Source organism: Myodes glareolus, chromosome 16 (assembly GCF_982192425.1).
Source record: "Myodes glareolus chromosome 16, mMyoGla1.1, whole genome shotgun sequence".
NCBI lineage: Eukaryota > Metazoa > Chordata > Mammalia > Rodentia > Cricetidae > Myodes > Myodes glareolus.
The window spans coordinates 38,022,460-38,044,641 of NC_142041.1; the positions used below are offsets into that span (position 1 = coordinate 38,022,460).

Sequence of the window (22,182 nt, forward strand, 5' to 3'; positions counted from 1 at the left end):
ATCAAATGCCGCTTCCCCAAAGAAGCCATCTTTGAGCATCAGTATACATAGATTCCTTAAATGTGTTCCTGATAAATATTTCTTTTATATAGCTATTCCTTTACTTTCCCATCATAACATTCAGTGCATTTTGTATCATGTGTTCACTGGACCTCCTACTGTGCAGTCAGAGTCCAAATCACTTTAACTCACTATTGAATCAGAAATGTTTAGTGCAATTCATAGTTATATCTACTATGTGTAAACGGTTAAATGAAAAAGCTAATGGTGAAGAATTCTTTAAAATGTCTTTATATGGTATTTCACACCAGATCTTGGTCTATAAGGTAAGCAGGGATCACCATGTGAGTTATAGACTATCTTGAGCCCAGAAAAGAAAAAATGTGCTCCACTTCTGTAATAGCTCTTTTCCCAAGAGTATAGTCCTACACATTCTATTAACCAGTCCTTGTGTTTAAGTGGACTCTGATTCTAAGACCTGTTTTCCTAATATAATAAGAACTTTGGAGATTGTGAACATCATAAGCAATATCTAACGATAAAATTTGGTCAGTCAACCTGAAATATACATTAAAAGACAGAAGAAAGATGAATGAATCATCCCCATCATCTAAACATCGAGCTTCAAAATTCTTTCATTGATCATTTGCTCTTCATGGCTCTTATAATACAATTTGATAGTTAAAAAATTTCCGCACTTTTATATTCCCACCATCTATCCTGTGTGGTTTAGTAGTATAAAATTTCAATAATTTTCAATTGGATTAATTGAAAATATTTTTGGATTTCATATGCAGAAGCAAAGTTTTTTCTCAAATCTATCAAAACAATGTAATATATGACTTATCTAATTGTTCATGGAGGAAGAATAAGACCATTAAGTATGGGTAGGAGAAATTTTTTATTACACTTTCCAACCCAAAGTTACTATCCACTGCAATATCTCAGTTTTATTAAGGATTTTTCATTTGGTTTTGAGTGAGATTAGCCTGGTGGACCGGTGTGACTGAATCAAAGCATCCTTATGTTCTATGTAATAGTTTACATTAGAATAATGCAGTTGATAGGCCCATTCTGAATTATTTTCAGAATTTTTCTAAATTATTCGATAATTTTTCAATTTGCAAACAGTATTGGCCTCTTTAGTGTAGTAGTTTCAAGTGTTAACACATACTTAAACTCTTGATAGAACCATACATATATGTGTATAAGTATATATACTTATATATGTATATATACACATATATGAGTAGATTAATATTTATTGACACACTCTTTATGGTGGTCAGGATATTCAAAACTAAAGCGAATAATAGGCTAAATGTTATTCTATCTTGTCATTTTATCTTAAGATAAAACCACTGTCTGGCATATAAATTGGAAACTGCTTGTCGTTTCTCAGATTCCAAGAACTTGGTACTAGTGAACTGGGAGAGCACCACTGAACTGATCTACTTCAGGGCCCTTGAATGCAGTTAGATGTTAGTCTCACATTCTCTGGCTTTCTAGTCTAGATGCTTGTGTGAGTATGCAGGAGCCTAATGGACCAGTGGCAGGAATTATCAAAACAATGAGGAGTCCTTCTGTCAAGAGACTATTATGCAATTATAATTAAAAACCATTAGTGATTACAGTTTTTGTCACTTTCCCCCCCTTCACCGAGTGTTCTCCATTTTCTTCCAGCTCAGCAGGCTAATTCCACAGAGTAATTTTCCCAGTGCTGAAGCACACCAACTGTGTTCACGTGTCTAAGGATGATTTAATAAGACTTATGCATTAACTTGCTATAATTTTAGGTCTGTAAGATGTCAGACCTGAAGAATTTCACTGCAGAAATACAGAATCCCAGGGAAAACAGAATCCCAGGGCAGGTTCCTCTTCAGCTTAGTAGATTTGGCAATGCCTGAGAACTGCAGAAAGAATTGAAAAGAAATGAAGGGCCTCTGTGTAAGCCTCCTTCTTTAGCTAGAAATGTCCTGCTACACAACAATCTAAGTATTGGTTAAAACCCTGTTACCTCCCAATTCGATATGCTAAGAGGATAAAGGTATTACACATTCTGGAATTTGATGGTTTCCATCATCAATTTGAAATCTGTATAAAGAATAAAGAATTAGAAACCCTTCTTTGTGTAAAACCTCTGCTTCATATTAACAGACAAGGGCCTTTCTGCAAAGCAACATACAGGTTTCAAAACAGAAACACAGGGTTGATATTAATAAATTAATGGCAGATCTTACACATTTAATCCCAGGAGTTGGTAGACAGAGGCAGGCAGATTTCTGTGAGTTGAGGTTAGGCTGGTCTACAGAGCTAGTTTTAGGACAGCTAGAGCTATTACACAGAGAAAGTCTGTCTGGAAAAAAAAGGAAAGAAAAAGAAATTAATGGTAGAGTTGTTGTCAGACTCCTCTTGTCAGCTACATCTAGACATTTGCATTTGATGATTTTTGAAAATCAATAATTTCCCAGCCCGATGCTGTCAGACTGTATATATGGTCTGACTGATTCCTGATACTAAACTAGAACATAGAACACCCATCACAAAGGAACACCAAACCAGTGAACAGACTGGTTTACCTGGGTCCTTCATTCCACTCCACTCCCACTGCATATTCCTGTCATATGAAGCACGTAGGGATTTTATATAAGAACTCAGGCAAAAGGAAAATGGAGACTTGTCAATGAAATACAAAAACAGGACATTCTATGTGTGAAATATATTATTAACTCTAAAGTGATGGAGACTGAAGAAGCAGTACTCAGAAATGGCACCTCAGATAATGGATGCTAAAATAGCTGCAACATACAGCTCTAAAACTGACTAAGTAGTTGATGCTCAACATGCTAATCCTAGACCATCAGCACCAAGCATTCTAGAGTCCTTGCTGTAAAAGCGCACCCTAGGACATCATCCTTCTTGGCTGAATTATGCATTCAGAGCCAGAGAGGAGCCTGGGAATTGGTTTTCAATATTCCTGTAGATGATGGTGATACCTTCCAAAACTGAGGGCAACAAGAAAACAGTAGGAACTTAGAGAAGTTTCTTCTATTAGTCAACTTCAAGTTGATTATTTTTTTTTAATACAGACAGCATCAAAAGAAGTAGGGATAATCCCTGGACATAACTGAGTGCTCTCTGGAGACATTGTTAAGTGGCGGCCATGAACAAATAATCCCTTAAAAAGGCCACAAATTTGGCCTAAGATAAATCTAAGTTCCCTTTTTTAGAGGGTGTGTAGAACAAGGGTTTTGACAAGCAGTCTGGAGATGTCAAGAAGAGGAGTTGGGTGGTAGCAAAAGAGGCTGGTGCCGTTGGGTTTCTCTCAGGAATGTGAAGTCAGGGAAAGGCCTGCAAGAGCACATGCTCAGCGGAGTTCCTCCTATCACTGAATAGACCTTCAGAAAAATGGTTTAGAAGACTCTGATAAGGGAATTCTTTTTCATCACTGGGTAGTAAACCATGAAGAACCTACATAACCTTTCGATCACATGTCCAAAGGCAAGTAAGCAACATTTTAGAAACTCTTAGAAGTAGTCAGGAGATGACGTCATGATCTTACAGATGCATCTCAAGACTTCATTTCCTTGTATGCTACCATGACCTACTACCCAAAAATATAAAAAAGAAGTCAGATAATAAAATATGCTTTATTTAACATTGTAGTAGCAAGAGTTAAGTTTCTGTTTCTAGGGGAGCACTAAATCAATCTACTAAGGAATAAGGGGGGAATGGATTTGGTTTACCTCAAATTGATGGATAAAATACTCACCAAATTTTAGAGGACCTTGAAGAAAAAGAACATTTTGTAACCCTCTGATGATTATAAGGCCATCTCAAACAGTCCCCCCTGAGACAAACATCCAGTGGACATGCACTGTACTTGCTGAAGCTCATTAGCTTACATTGATTATGTCTGAATTCATGTCCTATTTGGGTCTCCTTCATTGCCCACTGTGGAAGGCAGTGTCCCCAGGCCACTGATCTTGGTAAGAATGTCATCACAAATGCTTAGCCTGTGACTACCTCACAATTTGTGACTATAGTTAGGGTGTTTAAACTGCTTTGAAGCCACAATATATAAAGATTATCAGTATCAATGAACATGATGCTTCTAACATATACATGTTCCCAAATTTTAACACTTCTAACACAAAAAAGTAGAGAGAAGATCTATATATTATATAAAGCATGCACAGGTAGCCCATATATGGCTGTTCTGTTTAACTTGTCCATATTGGGTTTCATGGTCTATGTTAATGAGGACAACTGACCTGGTCTCTTCCTCAAGAGGGCACCAGATCTCATTACAGATGGTTGGGTGTGAGGTACCATGTGGTTGCTGGATTCTGAACTCAGAACTTTTGGAAGAGCAGACAGTGCTCTTAACCATACCCATGGTAAAGATGTATTACATTCCATGCCAGTAAGTAATGAACAGCATAATATTAATATTCAAAAGTAACCCAACATGCTTATTTTTATTTTAAACAGTATTCTATGGGACCTGTTAAACTTGGAATATTCTGTAGCTACATGGAGATGCTGCAGGCACCAACTTGAGAAATGCCCATAAGTGGGTGAGATCAGGAATCTCCTCCTCCATTTGTACAATAGAAATTGGATTTCTCTTTGCTTCATGCATTGGGATTCCATGTAGAATTTTAGTCAGGAAAAAGACAGGTTATAGTGCTTGTAAATAATTACCCCTACCAGTGAGGAAACTGATCCTCAGGTTTCAGAGTCCATGTTATAATTTGTACTAATACTTTAATATTTTCATTGCCATAGAATACTCTTTGTATAGATTTAGACAACACCCCCCCCTTATCTGTTAATGGACATTTGGATAGTTTGTACTTTTTGGTTAATATGAAAATAGTTCTATGAATATTCATGTACAAGGTTTTGCATAGACATAGTTGTGTGTGTGTGTGTGTGTGTGTGTGTGTGTGTGTATATACTAAAATCAGTTCCAAAAATGTTTCATTCTCACCAGCTATACATGAAGGGACCCTATGTTTCCATGTTCCTGCTAACCATTTCTTTTTTCTATCATTTTTTATTGTCATCCTTGCATTGGAAGTACAGGTCCTTGAGTTTATCACCTGCTCTTTTCTGAAAGTTAATGGTGTTTAATATCTGTTCAAGAGCTTCATAATCACTTTTGTATTTTCTTGTGTGAAGTGTTTGTTCAAATTATTTGTTTATTTATTTATTTATTTATCTATTTATTTATTTATTTATGGTTTTCAAGACAGGGTCTCTCTGTAGCTGTGGAGCCTGTCATGGAACTAGCTCTTGTAGACCAGGTTGACCTTGAACTCACAAATATTTGCCTGTATCTGCCTCCTAAGTGCTGGGATTAAAGGCACCATCACTGCCCAGCCTTGGATTATTTATTCTTAACATTAAGTCAAAAGAGTTCTGCTTTTATATTATATCCTAGCCTAGAAATAACTCTCTTATCAGATAAATGATTTATAAATGTTTTCTTTCTTTCATTTGCTTACTGGCTTATTTTATTAATATTATTATATACAGCAAAAATACTTTCACTCAGAGATCAGTTTGTCTTTTTCCCTCTTCACTTATAATTTGGGTATTATAATTAGGGTTTTACCTGAACCAAGCCCATGATGATTTACCTCTACATTTTCTTCTAAGAATTTTGCTGTTTACACTTACATTAAAGTATATGACACATTTTGCAACTTGTGAATGATTTAAGAGTTCACCAGCACACAGATATCTAGTTATTTTAGTACCATTTAGTGTAAAAGAGAGAGTCAGAGAGAGAGAGAGAGAGAGAGAGAGAGAGAGAGGGAGAGAAAATATGCCTGGACTCTTAAATCTGTTCTGTCTGTATGTCCGTATTGCTTCACACAGTTCTAGTTACCAGCACTTTGTAGTAAGTTTTCAACCTAAGACTCAACAGTATTCATCTTTTTCAGGACTGTGGTGGCTCCTTGGGTTTCCTTAGTTCCTTGTGAATTCTAAGTCAACTTTCCCATTTCTGAAAGCAAGAAAGTGGCGGGAATTTGTAAGTACCGCATTCAATCCATGTAGCAAGAGTAGAGCTGCTGTTGCTGACAGAATTACCTCTGTGTTTTATACTGATTGTTCAGAAGCTAACTTGATATTTCCCATGTATATTCATTCCTTTAGTAATTATAATAGATTTGAGATTCTTCTGATGGTCCTTACCCGAGTTAAGCTTTGCTACTTCCTTTACTGTCTAAAGCCTTTCTTTTTTTTTTTCTTTGACAGTTGCTTCCCTAAAAACCTCAGTACAATGTGGAGTAGAATAAATGAAAAGTGGTTTTATGCTTTTGTGTAATACCCCAAGTTTTAAATCACACAAAGAAATACATACCAGAAGACTAAGAAATAGCCCCAAATCTATTTGAATCGAGTCTAACATTGCCCATCAGTTAGCAATTCAGTGAAATCATCTATGACTTTTTCCCACCTTGACACGTCTCACAGAAAGCCAGCTCACCTTCACAGGCTTTTCAGAAGGGGCATGCATGGTGCATCTTCTGAGAATTGTTACAGATGAGAGCCCTGGTAGAATGTGCCACAAAAGCTACTGGCTTCCACAGAGTGGTCATTCATTGAACAGGTACAGAGAACCAGCCCTGACTAAGCTCTGTGGAAGATGTCTTTCTGTGTCCCTCGAAGGAAGAGAGCCCACCTGCTGAGACTAGAGCCCTTCATCTCTAGTATCTGTTTCTTTGCTACTTTATCTAAGTCATTCTTGTGTTTCCATTAAACCACTCTCATTTCCACGGATGGTTTATAAGTTAGCATAGTTCCTCATTCTACTTGTCAGAGGGCTATTATAAAAATAGAAGTGGGGGGGGCAAGGACTAGGGAGACAGAGCTATGAGTACAAGCACTTGCTTAGTAATCATGAGGACCCAAGTTCTGAGTTCGTTCCCAGCACCCTTGTAAAAGCTGGGCATGGCTGCTCTCACCCAGCAATATGAGTAAAGAAAGGCTGATCTCATAAAATCCAGTGAGAGATCCTGTCTCAAGGAGCCAAGTCAGGAAGTGGCAGAGAAAGGCATCCATGGTCTCACTCTAGTCTCCACAAAGGTGGTGATATCTAAGAAATTCTACACTATGGGGCAAATCATAGGTGTGACTGTCTACGTGTTCTTGATAGCTGGAAGTCAGTTAGCTGGAATTAACTCTCAAATATGGCACCAATAATGCGATCATGTTTTCTCTAACATTTTCTATTTACAAAGGCATCTAAACAAGAAGAGGGTTTGGGTGCTAGCGAGATGGCTCGGTAATTAAGACCACTTGTCCTTGTAGAGGACTTGGGTTCCATTCTCAGCACGCACATGTGGAATCACAACTGTCTATTCTAGTTTCTGGAATCTGTCATCCTCTTCTGACCTCTCTGAGCCCTGGGCGTGAATGTGGTATGCATATATACAAGGCAGGCAAAACTTATACATTTTAAAATACATATATTTTACAGAGGGTTAATAGATGCAGGGCATAAAAGAAAGACTTTTCAGAATATTACTATTCCGTCAACTATTACTATTGCCTGTTAACTCACACGGTCTTTCTGCCAAATGCACCTTTATATCCCATTTGATCCTTTATTACATGTATAAACAAAATTAAACATATTTGTTTCTTAAAAAGAGAGGGTTTCATTTTTATTCTCAGTGGATCCATATTAGTGCTTTGGAAATAAAAATAAGTTCATTGATCTTTATGGATAGAAAAATAATTAAAAGAATATTCTTATAGTTGGAACTTTGGATTATTTTGCTACTAGTAACCTAAAAACACTTGGTATTGGATATTTAGGGGAGTGTTATGTCACATACCCTCTGCCTTTTGCTGTTTCAGATACACCGAGCTATTCCATCAAATTCTGCACAAAGGATGTTCTTAGGTTCCTTTAACTATATTTTGCTTTTTACCTTTTCTTGAGTTTTAGGGCTCTTTGTAACACTGGTAGCAAATCTATGAGCAAGTGATTTGGGACAGTATTTTCTTTACTTGATATTTGATTTTATGTATGTATTCTTGTATAATTTCACATGCTACAATGTATTTTGATCTTAACCAAACCTATAACCCCAAACAAATTCTCCCAGAGTACACCCCACAGACCCCTCACTAATTCATATTTTCTCTTTATTCCATTTATAACCCATTAATTGCTGCCATACACTCAGGGGTGCAGGACCATCCAGGGGAATATGTACAACATCTAAGAGGACACATATCGTTATTTTCTTACATTAAGAAATTAGGCTATCAATCTGATGACAGGCATAGGGAAGTTAAGGCGCCCTCTCCACTGTTGCTTAGGGTCTTAGCTGGGGTCATCTTTGTGGATTCCTGGGAGTTTCCCTAGTGCCTGGATTCTTGCTAACCCTATGATGACTCCCTCTTTCAAGGTATCTCTTTTCTTACTCTCCTCTCTCTTTTTCATGAACCTTGACCTTCCTGATCCCTCATGTTCTCCTTCCCCCCCTCTCTACCCTCCTACCATCCTCTCCCCTCTTCCCATCCTCCCAAATGACTTAGGAAATCTTGTCTACTTCCCCTTCCCAGGGATCCATATATGTCCCTCTTAGGGTTCTCCTTGTTTCCTGTCTTCTCTAAGGTTGTGGATTATAGGCTAGCTAGATTGATGAGTACCTTAATTGTCATCATAGAACCTTCATCCAGTAACTGATGGAATCTGATGCAGAGATCCACAGCTAAGCACTGGACTGAACTCCTGGAGTCCAGTCATAGAGAGGGAAGACCAACATTATGAGCAAAAGGATCAAGATCATGATGGGGAAACCCACAGAAACAGCTGACCCAAGCAAGTGGGAGCTCACTGACTCCAGACTGATGGCTGGGGAACCTGCATAGGACTGAACTAGGCCCTCTGAATAGCTTGGGCAGTTCGTGAAGCTACTAGAAGTGGAACCAGTGTTTATCCCTAATGCATGAATTAGCTCTTTGGAACCCATTCTCAATGGAGGGATACCTTGTTCAGTCTAGATGCGGGGCAGGGGGAGCTTGGTCTTGCTTCAATTGATGTGACAGACTTTCTTGACTTCCCATGGGTGGCCTCATCCATCATACTCTCTGCAGAGTAACTGGGGAGATGGGGTTGGGAGAAGTTGTGAAGAACAGGAGGATGGGAGGGAGAGGGAACTGGGCTGGTATGTAAAATAATATTCTTTTAAAATAATATTTCAGAAAAAGAAATTAGTCTAAACAACCTGCCTATGAGCTAAGCTCTGTTATGTCAATATGCTTATTATCAAATGATTCTTTTTTATTGTTTTATTTTTAGCCAAATTTTTCATTTCCAGGATTTCCTTTATTTATTCTTTCATTATTTCTTTTTGCAGATCTTGAACAGTTTCCTTCAACTGTTTTTTTTTTTCTCTTGGCCTTTTTTTTCAGGATTTATTGAATTCATCCAATATTTTGTTTGTTTTTTTCCTCAATTTTTAAGGGCTTTCTTTAAAATTTCTTCTTGAAGGGCCTTGATAATCTCCATAAAGTTATTTTTAAGATCATACATTTTCTTTTATTTCATCTGCATTAGATTGTTCAAGTCTTACTGTCATTGACTACTGGGCTCTGGTGATGCCATATTGCCATTTCTATTATTGTGTTCTTACATTAGTGTTTAAGCATCTGGATTTGGGTTGATTATAAATCTAAGTGTTGATTCCTGCATTTGTCTTTGTTGATGGGTATTTTGTTCCTTGGTTTCTCTTCCTCTCTGGTCTTCTAGCCTAAATGGACAAGGATTCTGGTGACTAGCAATTCTTCAAGCCCAGTATGGTATCTACTCTGTAGTTTTGGGGACTTGGTACCCCTAGATCTGGCCTGGTCTCCACTAAAGCCAAAGTCTTCTTCCGAAGTTATAAATCAGAATATGGAGCCCTTGGGTTGGAGTGTATCTGGGAATATTGGGCAGACTTAGGGAGTTTAGTGGGTGGTGTCTCACCTGGGGCCCTAGAGCCATCCAACCTCTGGTATAGCTGCCAGGGCTGTGGACCCTAGTTGGGAGCCCATGGAAGGGGTGCAGTCTAGGCTGTTGTTTTAGTTTTAAAGGGAGTTCTTGATTTTTTTTAAAAAGAGTTTAGATATAAATTAATAAGTGAAATACAAGATTGTCATCCTGTAAGTCATAAGATGGTGGATATGGTCTGCTATTGACTTGCCATGGCTAGAACTTAGTCCAGCACTGAACACATAATGACTATTCAGTAAGTAAGTGTTGGGTGAGTGAATGAGAAAAGGAACAAAGTATGTAAGTGGAATGTCTGATTCCTAAATGGGTTCAACAGTGTCTGCTGCATGTGCAGTTCCATTTTAGTGGAAGGTGCTGCAAGACAGGAGATCAAGGAGATGGATCGCTGCTAAGCCTTTAGCATACCTTAGTGTACTAGGTAGCTCCTGGTTTCAGTGACAATCTCTTAGAATGAGTGATTAGTGGGAAATGGTTCCCAGGAGTTGCTATCTTTCTTTGAACGATCATTGCTAGTCCTGTTGATGCAAAAGATACTGTGACTAAGCGGATGCTTTGCTTGAAAACTAACGTGCATCATCTCTAAGTTCCCAGTGAAAATTGCATTCTATAGGCAACTTAGATTTCCTATTTGAACAAAATCTGCATCTCAAGAGTTAAGTGTGTTTCTGTATTTTTCTAACTGATCTAACACAAGTCCTTTTCCAGTCTATAAAGATTCATCTTGTTCTCAAGGTTTGAATTTGAGCTATATACATTATTTCAATCCCAAATCATTTGGAAAAGCAGTCTTTCCGTGCTATGTTTTTTTTTCTTTCATAGCCCCTCTCTATCTCTGGCAATCTTAGATAAAGTTTTTTTCTTTTTAATCCTCAAAAGGTCCATGTTTTTTTGTGATCTTTCCTCAATTTAAAATTGACTTTGTGATTATGCTTCAATTTTGCATTCAGAGTTTCTTGTTTTGATTGATAAATGTTTGTGAGAAATATAATCCCCCCCTGTGCTTTTCATTCTTTTCTCTGTGAAGGAGCTCTGCTTGGGTAGCAAGGCAGTCTGATAACACTGAAAATAAATCTTAACATCTCTGCCCCAAGAAAGATCCAGACTTTATCGCCTTTCTTTTTACCCCAGTGATAATTGCTTATCAGTACATACAGCCCTACTCCTATGCTTCTCATGCCCCTGGGGTTTACGTCTCTGACAAGGCAGGAAGCGCCTTCCACCAAATGCATTAATGGGTTCAATACAAGCCAGACAAAGAAGGAATACTGGGCCAGGTTTGCTATCGCAAACTGAGAAGGCCATCTCTCCTTTTGGAGATGCTTTCTCACTTCTCACGATGCATTTTTGTTTTACTTTCTTTGTCTTCCTTTCCCCTTGGTCTCAACTTGGTTACCATGGAAGGAGCTTTTTGTAAAGTTCACTGTTACAAAGCTATAAGGAAAACAAAAGACCATGCTTTAAAAATCGTACAGTCTGCTGTCATTTTAACTTCCTTCAGCCACTACAACTAAACTGAATCTAAGACTGAAACCATCCAAACATACTCTTTCCAAAATAAACAAGCCTGCAGTAAAGCAGCAAACACTGGGGAATAGCAACCTTCTTTTAAAAAGGAAGAAATAAACACCATTTCTAAAGGAAAAAGATAGAGCTGCTGCAGATCAAATACACACACACACACACACAGTCGTGGACACCAGGCACCACATATTCAGGGTAGGTACAGATTTGAAATAAATAGTGAGAAAGAAGGGGAGAGAGACAGAATTGTAAAGAGAAGAGGAAACAGGAGACCTAAGGAAATGTTTAAACCCTGTCTCATTTATTCTCTAATTATCTCAGAGGAGTTGAGAAATACATAAGTCATTTCAGTCAGGAGGCTAGGACCACAAACGTGGTGAGCCAATCAGCTGAGGCTGGAGCAACTATGCTTGTTTTACACTTGCAAAACAGCATGGCATCGTGGGCAATGCCCAACAAGACCATCTGGCTTAGGACCCCTGAGTTGCTGCGACCTCAGATCATCACAACCTGTGGGAACACAGAGCATTCACCCAGTGAGAGTCATGTGTGCTGTTTGGAAAGCCGGTCAGCATTTCCCTCTTTCCGGGGGCAGAAACAATGATGTACTGCTTTGTGATGCATTGCCTAATCAGGTGCATCATGGGAATTCCTCTTGCATGATGACAGCAGTGCAATCCCATGTGTCTTACAAACACTACCCTGTAGCTGTGGCTGCTCATTATCACTGAGCATCTTGATGGGATTTAAAGTAATGTTATATAAAAAGTGCGCATCCGTTTCTGCAGTAACTGTCTTCTGCATAGAGACACATCCTCTTCAGCATAAGTTGTCATCATTGTTTTTGATTTTGACCATTCTTACAGGTGTAAGATTGAATCTCAGAGTTGTTTTGATTTGTATTTCTCTGATGACTAAGGATGTTGAGCATTTCCTTAAGTGTCTTTCAGCCATTTAATTCACAATCCCAGAGAACCTAGACAACAAAGAGGACCCTAAGAGAGCATACATGGATCTAATTTACATGGGTAGTAGAAAAAGACTAAATCTCCTGAGTAAATTGGGATCATGGGGATTATGGGTGAAGGTAGAAGGGGAGGGGAGAGGATGGTAGAGGAGCAAATAAAAATGTATAGCTCAATAAAAATATTTTTTTAAAAAAAGAAAAACTGACCATCTGCTGAATGCCTAATTCTTGTTATACACACACACACAAAAATAAATAAATAAACAAAAAAACCCTGAAGACCCAAAAGGAAGGAAGACTATGAGAGAGGAAAGAACTGATATTTACTCCTCGTTGCTATGTCTAAGCTGGCCAAAGGCAACAGTGGATGAAAAACTACCCGGAGTCATTTCTCTAGGCTCCTGGATTCATGTTAGCAGAGTTCACTCTGTGAGCAGGAGTTTTGGAACTTATTCCCTATGGTGAGAATGCCTTGCTCAGCCTTAATACAGTGGGGAGGAGATCAGTCCTGCCTCAACTTGATATGCTATGCTTTGCTGATTCCCAAGGGAGACCTTACCCCATCTGAATGGAGACTGAGAAGTAGAAGGAAGGACTGTTGTAGGAGGAGTGGGCTGCTTGTCGTCCCAGCCACCCTGTTAGCTTACACCTAAAATAATCACACAGAAATTGTATTAGTTAAATCACTGCCTGGCCCATTATGTCTAGCCTCTTATTGGCTAACTCTCACATCTTGATTTAACCCATATCTAATAATCTGCATGTCATGTGACTTACCAGGAAAAATTCAGAATATCTGACCTGGCAGCTCCATTGCGGCTCTCTGTTTGCCATTTTTAAAGCATTCAGTTCTGTCTACTCTGCCTGCCTAAGTGCTGCCCTATCTAAAGGCCAAGGCAGTTTCTTTATTCAACCAATGAAAGCAACTCATAGACAGAAGAACCTCCTACACCAAAGGACAGGAGTAGAAGGGAGGTAGGGGGAAGGAACAGGAGGAGAAGAAAGAGAAGTTGTGGTTGGCATGTAAAATAAAATAAAGTAAAAAATAAACCTTTAAAAAAGTAAATACACAATTTGTAACTGGGCTACCTCACTCAGCTGTTACCTGCAGAATACTGAGTTCCAAATTCTAAGCTGTATGAACCTCCTGCTGTAGGGCATCTTTTCTGAACCTGGCTGTCAAATTGTAGGCTAAAGTTTAGTTTCTAATCCTGTTATCAGGTGGCAACAACTTCTCTTCCAATGTCTGAACAACATAATATTTATCAATTCCTACGATTTTAGTAGCATCTTGTTACCCCATGCAGGTAGGTCTTCTGAAAACTTTGCAGATGTGGCAAAGGCTTCTTGAATGTTCTGTCTTTAAGCTCAGTCCTAATCCTTTTAACAATGGTTTCATTTCTGCCTCTTTTAATCTTGGGAGGGATGTCATGTTGTCACGTCTTTGCTAACCACTTCAGCCTTCTCTTTTCTGCTGGATATTTTCGCTGTTTGAAATAATTCTTTTAGGAGGCTGAAGAGGTGGCTCAGCAGGAGATAGTGCTTTTTTATTCTTTCAGGGAGGCACAGGTTTGATTCCCAGCACCCACACTGCAGCTCACCGCCACCTATAAGGTCAGTTCCAAGGAATCCCTTGCCCTCTTATGACCCCTATGAGCACAAGGCTTGCCACAGGGCATGTCTATACACGTATGTCTACAAATGCAAGCAAAATACTCACACACCTAAATTAAAATAAAGTTTTAAAATTTAATTTTCCAATGATCCTTTCCTAATGTGTCTATATCCAATATGCTTGCAGTGATGTGGGAAAAGCCTTAGATTTATCTAAAGCAATTGTTACCTTTAACTCATATGCTTGCCATTGCACAGGGTACTTTGTAACCTTTCCCAGCCTCAGTATTTTTACCTGGGATGAGAGAGGCAAACCAGTGTGTGTCTCAGGGTAACCTCTTCTGCTCTTCTACGATGTATAATAGTCTCCATGACACCCTTTACTCAGGAATTCTACATGTCTCTGATTCTATTAGATCTGTAGCAGTTCAGGACTGGCCTGTGGTCCCTGAAAGGGTGGAGGTACCTTGGGGGTGTTCTTTGGTATGGTCGGGGAGGAGGGCGCAGGGAATTGAGCAGCCAGCTTCAATCAGTGCCTCTCACTTTGATCTATTTTAGATATTCCTGAGTAAGATTTTTGTTTGAAGAAAGGATTCTATGGAGGTTTTATTTTTTTTTTTTTGAGGTTTGCAAACCTCTGCAATAGATATTAAAACTTCTTTTTAAAATATGTAAAAGTATGTTGATGGTGATTATGGATCCCTAACAGATCAGGCTAGAAATAAGAAAAGTGCACTTGCTGCATAATGATCAGTTAATCTAAGTCACTTCTTTAAAGGAATTCAGAATTGTCTTACAAGGAATATCATCTTTAGTCATTGGATGACTAAGAATTAAGCTGCCATAGCAGGCAAAGGAGACTAGACAAGTGGGGAAATGTTTTAGATTAATTTTGTCACAGTACAGCACTCCCAGAGCAGAGTCGGTCTAGTTTTAAAGGGCTCGGGGAAGGGGAGAATAGATGACAGTTGTTTTCTGTGTGGATTCTTGAGGAATAAAAACGCTAATAACTCTATCAGAGTGCCCACCCCCACACGTAACATGTTTACACGCCTAACAAATCCAAAGAAGCCAACAGAATGCTCTGCAGTGCTTAGCACAGGCTCAGCATTTGAGGAGGGGGATCATAAATGCTTGTCTGATTGAATAGACTTTTCAAACCACAGAAGTACTTTAGTCAATAGAGATGGTCACTAGATAACCACAGCGCTGTGCGAAAGTTCTCTGTCCGAAGGAGTTTTCACAGTATCTTTACTAAAAAGAAATCATGAATTTGGGAGGGGATATGAAAGTGTTGGGAGACAGAAGGGCAGAAAAGATGTACATAACAAAGCTTATACACAAAATTTGCCGCCCCCCCCCCAAAAAAAACCTAAAAATTGAATCAAGTCTCCCTGGTTCTGATTCAAGCTATCCAGTGAAGTAGCCAGAAAAAAGGCAACCCTGATCCTCCTGTTGCTCCCGCTGCTAGGCCTACTGACACCACTGTGTGCCTCTGTGAAATACCAAGTCAGTCTTCTGAAGCCTTCCTGGGAAAGCAAGCATGCTTTACAACATTGTTTCAGTGCGAACATGTCACAGCCTGCAGGCAAGCTGATTCTGGTCTGTTGCCACTCTGCGTTCTAAGGGTTGCTGATCCCTCTCATGGTCTGCTATAACGCCCTCTACTATGCTTCTCCAGGGCGTGTGTGCTATGTGGGCCCTCATTCACTCAAGCCTAGTCTCCTCACTGAGCTTGGCCTGTGAAGTTTCTAAAGTCAGTATCATACCACTGTTGCACACTCAAGAAAGATTTTCAAAAACAATCTAATTACCAGAAAAACGTATTTCAAGCATTGTAGCAATTATTTGACATCATGTACAAAAGATCTAATACCGAGTACAGAGAGGATTTTGTTATTTAAAATCCGTTCTACTCCTGAACAGTTTATGGAGCAATTCTATTACAGCTCCACGAAGTAACAAGAGGGAGTTCTCAAATGTTAGACCTCAACATTGCCTCTTTCTCGGAACCTGTAACATCCCTTTGGACAAGCTTTTGCTAGACTTACAAATACCTATTATCATCTTCACCAACGACTCCAACTCTTCCAGGAGTTACGGCGCTGCTCTCTGAATGGCCATATCTCTGTCTGAATGGCAGTGGCTGCCAAGTAGACACCAGAAGAAATATGTGAGCAACAGTAAATTACACCCAAAGTGAAAAGGCCAGTGAATATCCTCTAGCTGCTGCCTAGCAGACTTATGGTCCTTCCTGCGATACCTGCATGCGCCTCCTGCAAATCCACTAAATCCACACTGCAGTCTAACACAAGTACAGTCCTTGCTGTGATGTTTACATGTGCCACCTGCATATACACGAAGTCCCTACTGTTGGGTATTCTGCAAAAGTTGCAGAAGCTTGTGGATACCCGTGGGCAGGCAGCTTGTCCAACATCTGGCAAGCTGCAACTGCACACAGGACCGATCACTACCTATTTTCCATCTGAGTCTGTCACAAAGGCCTCCCTCCACTATTGGGTAGGCAATTCATGCTTTCTAATCAGGCACTGCTAAACCCCGGGTTTCTCTGTCTTGGCTTCTTTGTGAATATATATATATATATATATATATATATATATGTGTGTGTGTGTGTGTGAATATATATATAATATATATATATATATTTGTGACTATATATTTGTGAATATATATATTTGTGAATACACACACACACACATATATACACATAAATTCTCAAGGACAATCTGAACTTTTAAGTCCAGAATCAGAAGTGAATTTCTTTTTCTAATACATTTGAATAAGTATCTGATTTGCCTCACAGTTCTGCATTCCAAGGATTACTGGAATTGTCTGCCTGCTCTACCAAACTTCTAGACAATATAGAGTAAACTTTGGGTAGGGCATTAGTTTCTATTCTCAGCTCTAACCCTGAATATGGCAGCTATATAAGGAAAACTTCTATCTGCTAAGATATTCTCAGCTTAGCATATTTTTAACATTATACAACGTGACACAAAAATCACCCCCAAATTAAGAGAACTAAAGTAACAGCTTTATTCTTATCTCTCACGCTGTCAATCATAGGCTGAGCATAGATAGCTCTTCTCACGCGGAGTGTTCGTAGACTTTCTGGCAGAGTGCGGCTCAGACAGGAGCATTAAGGATTTCGTCACTGGTGTCTGGGAGGGGATAGATAGGTCAGCCGAGGATCAGTCAGCTGTGTCTCTGTGAAGCTTTTCAACATGACTGTCTTGGGCTTCCTTATCACACACAGATAGCCTCAGAGAAGTTAGCTCAAGTGACAAGCAGCTGCTCCACTCCCCCAAAGTGAGCATTCCAGCAGACTCAAGCGAAGCTGGGAGGTTTCAGTTAATATAGCCCGAAGTTGTGACACCACTTCCTCAGTATTCTATGGGCCAAAGTAGCCACAGGTCAACCTGTGGGAAGAGGAGAAAAGGAGCATTAGCTGCCTTTCAAGTGCAGGATGCCCTGTGTGTATGGGCGAGCTTAGAGAAATTGGTGAACATCACCCTGGAGACAGGCTGTCACAGTGATATCAAGTAAGATTATTGCAGAAACTAGTACACCATAATTTTCAAAATAGTGGTATCCTAGTAATGTTTATCTCAGAAAAGCAGGCCCCATTTCCTTTTAGAACATGCACCTAGGAAGATGCACTTTGAGAAAGATGCCAGCTGCTCCACTGGATGCACTTTGAGAGCGACTGGCTAGCTGGTGCTCCAAAATGAGAGCATTAAGACAGCATCAGAGACAGCGTCAGGTTTTTTTTTAAAGCCATTAGACCTAAAAGAAAGAACAAACCACTGACTTATTGGTAGTATTCCACCAAAGCAAAAGGACAGTTTTCCACAAATTGTAACTAAACCCAAGATGGCGTAATTGGATTAATTTCTGTTGATATAGTGTAAAATCATTAAAGCAGATGGCCTAATGTACAAAATAAAACTTTTTCTTAGTATTTATTAAATATAAAAGTATAGCCAGAGGAAAAAAATATATTTAGTACTTAGTAAAACTACTTAGTATCAGAGACAGAATTCTGAGTCCCAGCATGGTTTTGCCTACAGTTTCACAGTCTAAGTCAGGATTCCAGTCATCTAGACTCAGATTTTCTAACCTCCCTCTTTCTTCTTCTCCCTCTCCCTTTCTATTCCCCCTTTCTATTTCTCTCTCTCATATAGATTCATATTTTCTAACATCTCTCTCTCTCTCTCTCTCTCTCTCTCTCTCTCTCTCTCTCTCTTTGTCTCTCTGTCTGTCTCTGAATTTGTCACCCTTTTTCTCTCTCTGGAACACACACACACACACACCTCACCTCAAAATGCTCAATGACCTGGATTCTAAAAATGAATGTCATCACATTTCAGTTGGAGTTTTGCTGAATTTTACAAAGAACAGCTTGCCCCTCATTATCCATGATATACAAAGCTAACATGTCTACATCTGCCAAGGGGGTACAAGTGTAGACAGTCAGCCTTGATGTTTGGTAACTGTGTGTGTTATCAAGTTATAGATAAGGCAGAACGCTGTCCTGGTCTTTGATTGAATTTGGTATACAACTTGGAAAAACCATTATATATCAGAAGTAACTAATGGTTTTTCCAGAAATCTCACTGAATGTATACATGCAAATAGGAATTCCTTTGAAGACTAAAGTATGATACGCAGGAGGTTCTTTGAAATGTCTGTCAGCCAAAGCTTTCTCTGTGTCTCTCTTTCTGTCTCTGCCCCATTTCTCTTTCTCTCCCCTCTCTCCTCTCTCTCTCTCTCTCTCTCTCTCTCTCTCTCTCTCTCTCTCTCTCTCTGTGTGTGTGTGTGTGTGTGTGTGTGTGTGTGTGTGTGTGGTTTTGGCCAATACTTAAGTTAATGAGAGGTAAAAGACAAAACAAGATCACTCTACCAAGGAATTGATCATTGAATAAAGCAGTGGCATTTAGCACATATAAATATTTAGCTCTAACGAGGAGTAGGTTATTAGTCTATACTTACAGAGCTATTCGTTTGACAAATGGTGATGGGGGATGAAATTCTGTTGAATATTCATTGTTGAAGAGGCTCTCTATGGACTTTTAATGAAAAATAGGATTTGAAAATGTAAAAGGGTTGATATTAAGTTCATTGCCATTTATGACAAAGCAATGATAATACCATAAATGTCCATAATTGTACCTCAAAATTCCTCTCCCTAGAAAAAGAACCAATTTCCTAACATAAGGTATCTGTGAAATGGACTGGGGAAAGTGAAAACAGTCAGTAAATATACTACATGGAAAAGCCCCTGAGTCCAACAGTAATCCAACCAACTCCAACCGTACCTAACTCCAGGGGCTTGTGTATCAGCCAACGGGCATTCCGCCTGAATCGTCATCAAGACCCTGTGCTGTTTCCCCAGAAAATTAATGATTTTTAAGTTGACTTCCTGCCTTGTGACTACACATTCCAGCTAATATCATTCTCCTGTATGATCATTGCAGTAATGTTGAGGTTCATCCGCAGGTGAATCTCAAGTGTCTGCTCATAGAAAAACCAATCCTTTGTGTCTGTGTCTCTTCTAAGTTGGCCAAGATCCACCTTAGAAAGTGAGGATTCAAACGAGACTCCATTTATTTAGTTCTTTCACAAAATTTTCATGTTATTATAACCAAAAAGATAACAAAAAACCCCACAAAACCAGAAATCTGCCATCTAGTGTATAAAGTTTTCAAATTTCATAGAATATAAACATAGCATAAATATATATGTATGTAATATGTAAATATATGTTATTAAATGAACCAATGGTACCTTGAGTCCACATCCCATAATTTATATAGCTACAGTTTTTCTGAACTACCAATGCTTTTAATCAATCTATTTGCTCCTCTAGGATAAGTACTCAATCATTAGAAAGTAAAAGAATTTAAGAGACTCAAGAAAGAGAAAGTAACCCTTTGTCACAGATGGGGGGAAAGACTAAAGAGTATTTTCAGACGCAGTTCATCAAACTGCCAGTGAGGAACTGGAGCTACAGCCTACTGTGTTATCATTAACACGTTTGCCAGTAGCTTGACAGGAACAGGAAAGTAAGAGAAATCAATCTGAATACCCAGGGCGAGAGTTTCCAGAGCCGGTGTGTGGGTTTAGCAGAGACAGAAGTGAAAATGAGTGTGCGATTTTGGTGACAACTGGAACCTCCTGGAAATGGAGGAGCAGAGGGAAGAAAGTGAGAAGGAGAAAGTTTCTAAAGAGAAGAGGGTGCAGCTGGATAGTGTGGCAGAGAAAAGGCGTATTTCAATACGGCTGGGCTGCCTTTAGACTAGAAGGCAAATGCTTACTCCGACTTCCTTTGGCGTGGATGAAATAGTATGCATGCCTCATTGTCCCCTAAAATCCTCTGCTGTCCTAGTCTCCTGTGGAATGAGTGGCAGTGTTACTGACCATGACATTATTTGGTCCCCGTGTTTGTATAGCGGTATTTTAGTTGTGTTTCTGTGCTGGTTGCTTTGATGCTCGGTGCCTCTCCTCACTGTCTGTATCCTTTTAATGGGAAACCAACTCCAGCATTCTAAAAATAAGACCACACTGGCACCCAGCCTCAGAGAACTGTGATACTGGATCCTTTCCATGGGCAACACACTCCAGTTTTCTCAGCTAAGAAGGCTCACACCCGGCCTATGGGAGGCCTCAGAGGATGGTACTCATTGCGTTTGCCTGTAAACAGTGCAAGTGAGTCCCCAAACTCTCTGTTTTGATGTATCATCTGAACGGATCTTGGGGGCTTATGGGGTAACCTTAGCAGATCAGCTAGTATAATGTTTGCTCTGAGGTAAAAGGATCAAAGCCACAGCTGAATCATGCCAGAGAGAACTGTCTAAGCCCTTCAGAGAAAGCTGTGGACAACCTCAGTAACCCTCCTCAGTACAGAGAAAACTTTGTCTTCCTATTGTTGCTCATTCAATTTAACCGGATTCCTTATTTAGTTCTGTGACCACTGGAAAATCAGGACTTTGAGAAAGAAAGGTTTAGAATAACAGTTTGAATTATTTTCTATTACTTTTTTTAAAGGACTGTCCCTGTCTCTTTTCCTCTACAGTTCTCTGTCTCTGTTTCTCCCTCCCTCTTCCCTGCTTTCTGCCTTTCTCTCTCTGTCCCTTTGTGTGCATGTGTGCATGTTCATGTGCCAAGGTCAGAAGAGGGCATCAGATCTTTCAGAGCTGGAGTTATGCAGAGTTACAGGAGTCCTGGTTTGCTATGTGGGTATTGGATTCAAATTCTGATCTGCATCATTGCCCAGCAAGTACTCTTTAGCACTGAGATATTCTCTAGCCTCTTTTCTTTTCCTCTTGATGTTTTCATATCAATGTGAGTCACACTCACATTTTATAAGCTCCCTAAATAGCCTAGGACCCCATGTATTTTTATCATCTTCAACCATTAAACTAAAATAATACAATTATTCTTTGTAATCAGAAACCTTTAAAGCAGTTCTTGCTCAGCTACTGCTTCTAGCATTTCTCTGAGAAGTAAGCCCCACCACTCATTTGTCCTCCACCAAACTTATTATGACATTTACAACTTATGACCTTGGATCAGTAATTTAACTAGTTCTTCATTTGTAAAATGGTAATAAGAATTTAACTAACTATAGAAGATACACTAGTTGGTACAAAGTTAATCTCAATCCAACCCTCTTGCTCTATTCTACTTCTAAAATATAAAATGCTAACAGTCAATACCAAGCCATGATGTCTAAGTTAGGAACACAGAAAGGGAACTCACATTTTTTCTGTATCTTGTAGTAGAATTCCACTTCCTTACTTCAGCAAAATAATAACACTCATTTCTTCCAGGCACAAAGTCCATGTTTGTTGATGGCTAGTTCCAACTACCAGGTAATTAATGACAGATAGTGTATTTCCCTTCCAGTTTAGAGTTTGAAGGAAGGTTTGAAGTCAGTATTTAACAAAATGATGTCAGCACTGAAACCTCTAGCAGATTTTACCCAGTTGTGATGTGGGATTCTCCTCTGCATGCTATGAATGTGTTTTATTAC

General features: G+C 39.3%; 1 protein-coding gene across 3 annotated transcripts in view; it reads left to right on the forward strand.

The window, feature by feature from the left end:
- Positions 1-22,182, forward strand: part of Lingo2 (leucine rich repeat and Ig domain containing 2) — a 1,156,348-nt gene that overhangs the window by 1,087,306 nt on the left and 46,860 nt on the right. The window contains exon 1 of one of the 3 annotated variants that reach the window (XM_048420641.3): positions 5,952-6,043. The exons of the other annotated variants lie outside the window; for them this stretch is intronic. The gene's annotated coding sequence lies outside the window, so the exon portion shown is untranslated. Of the gene's footprint in view, positions 1-5,951; positions 6,044-22,182 lie in introns of those variants that run through there. 3 annotated transcript variants of the gene reach the window in all.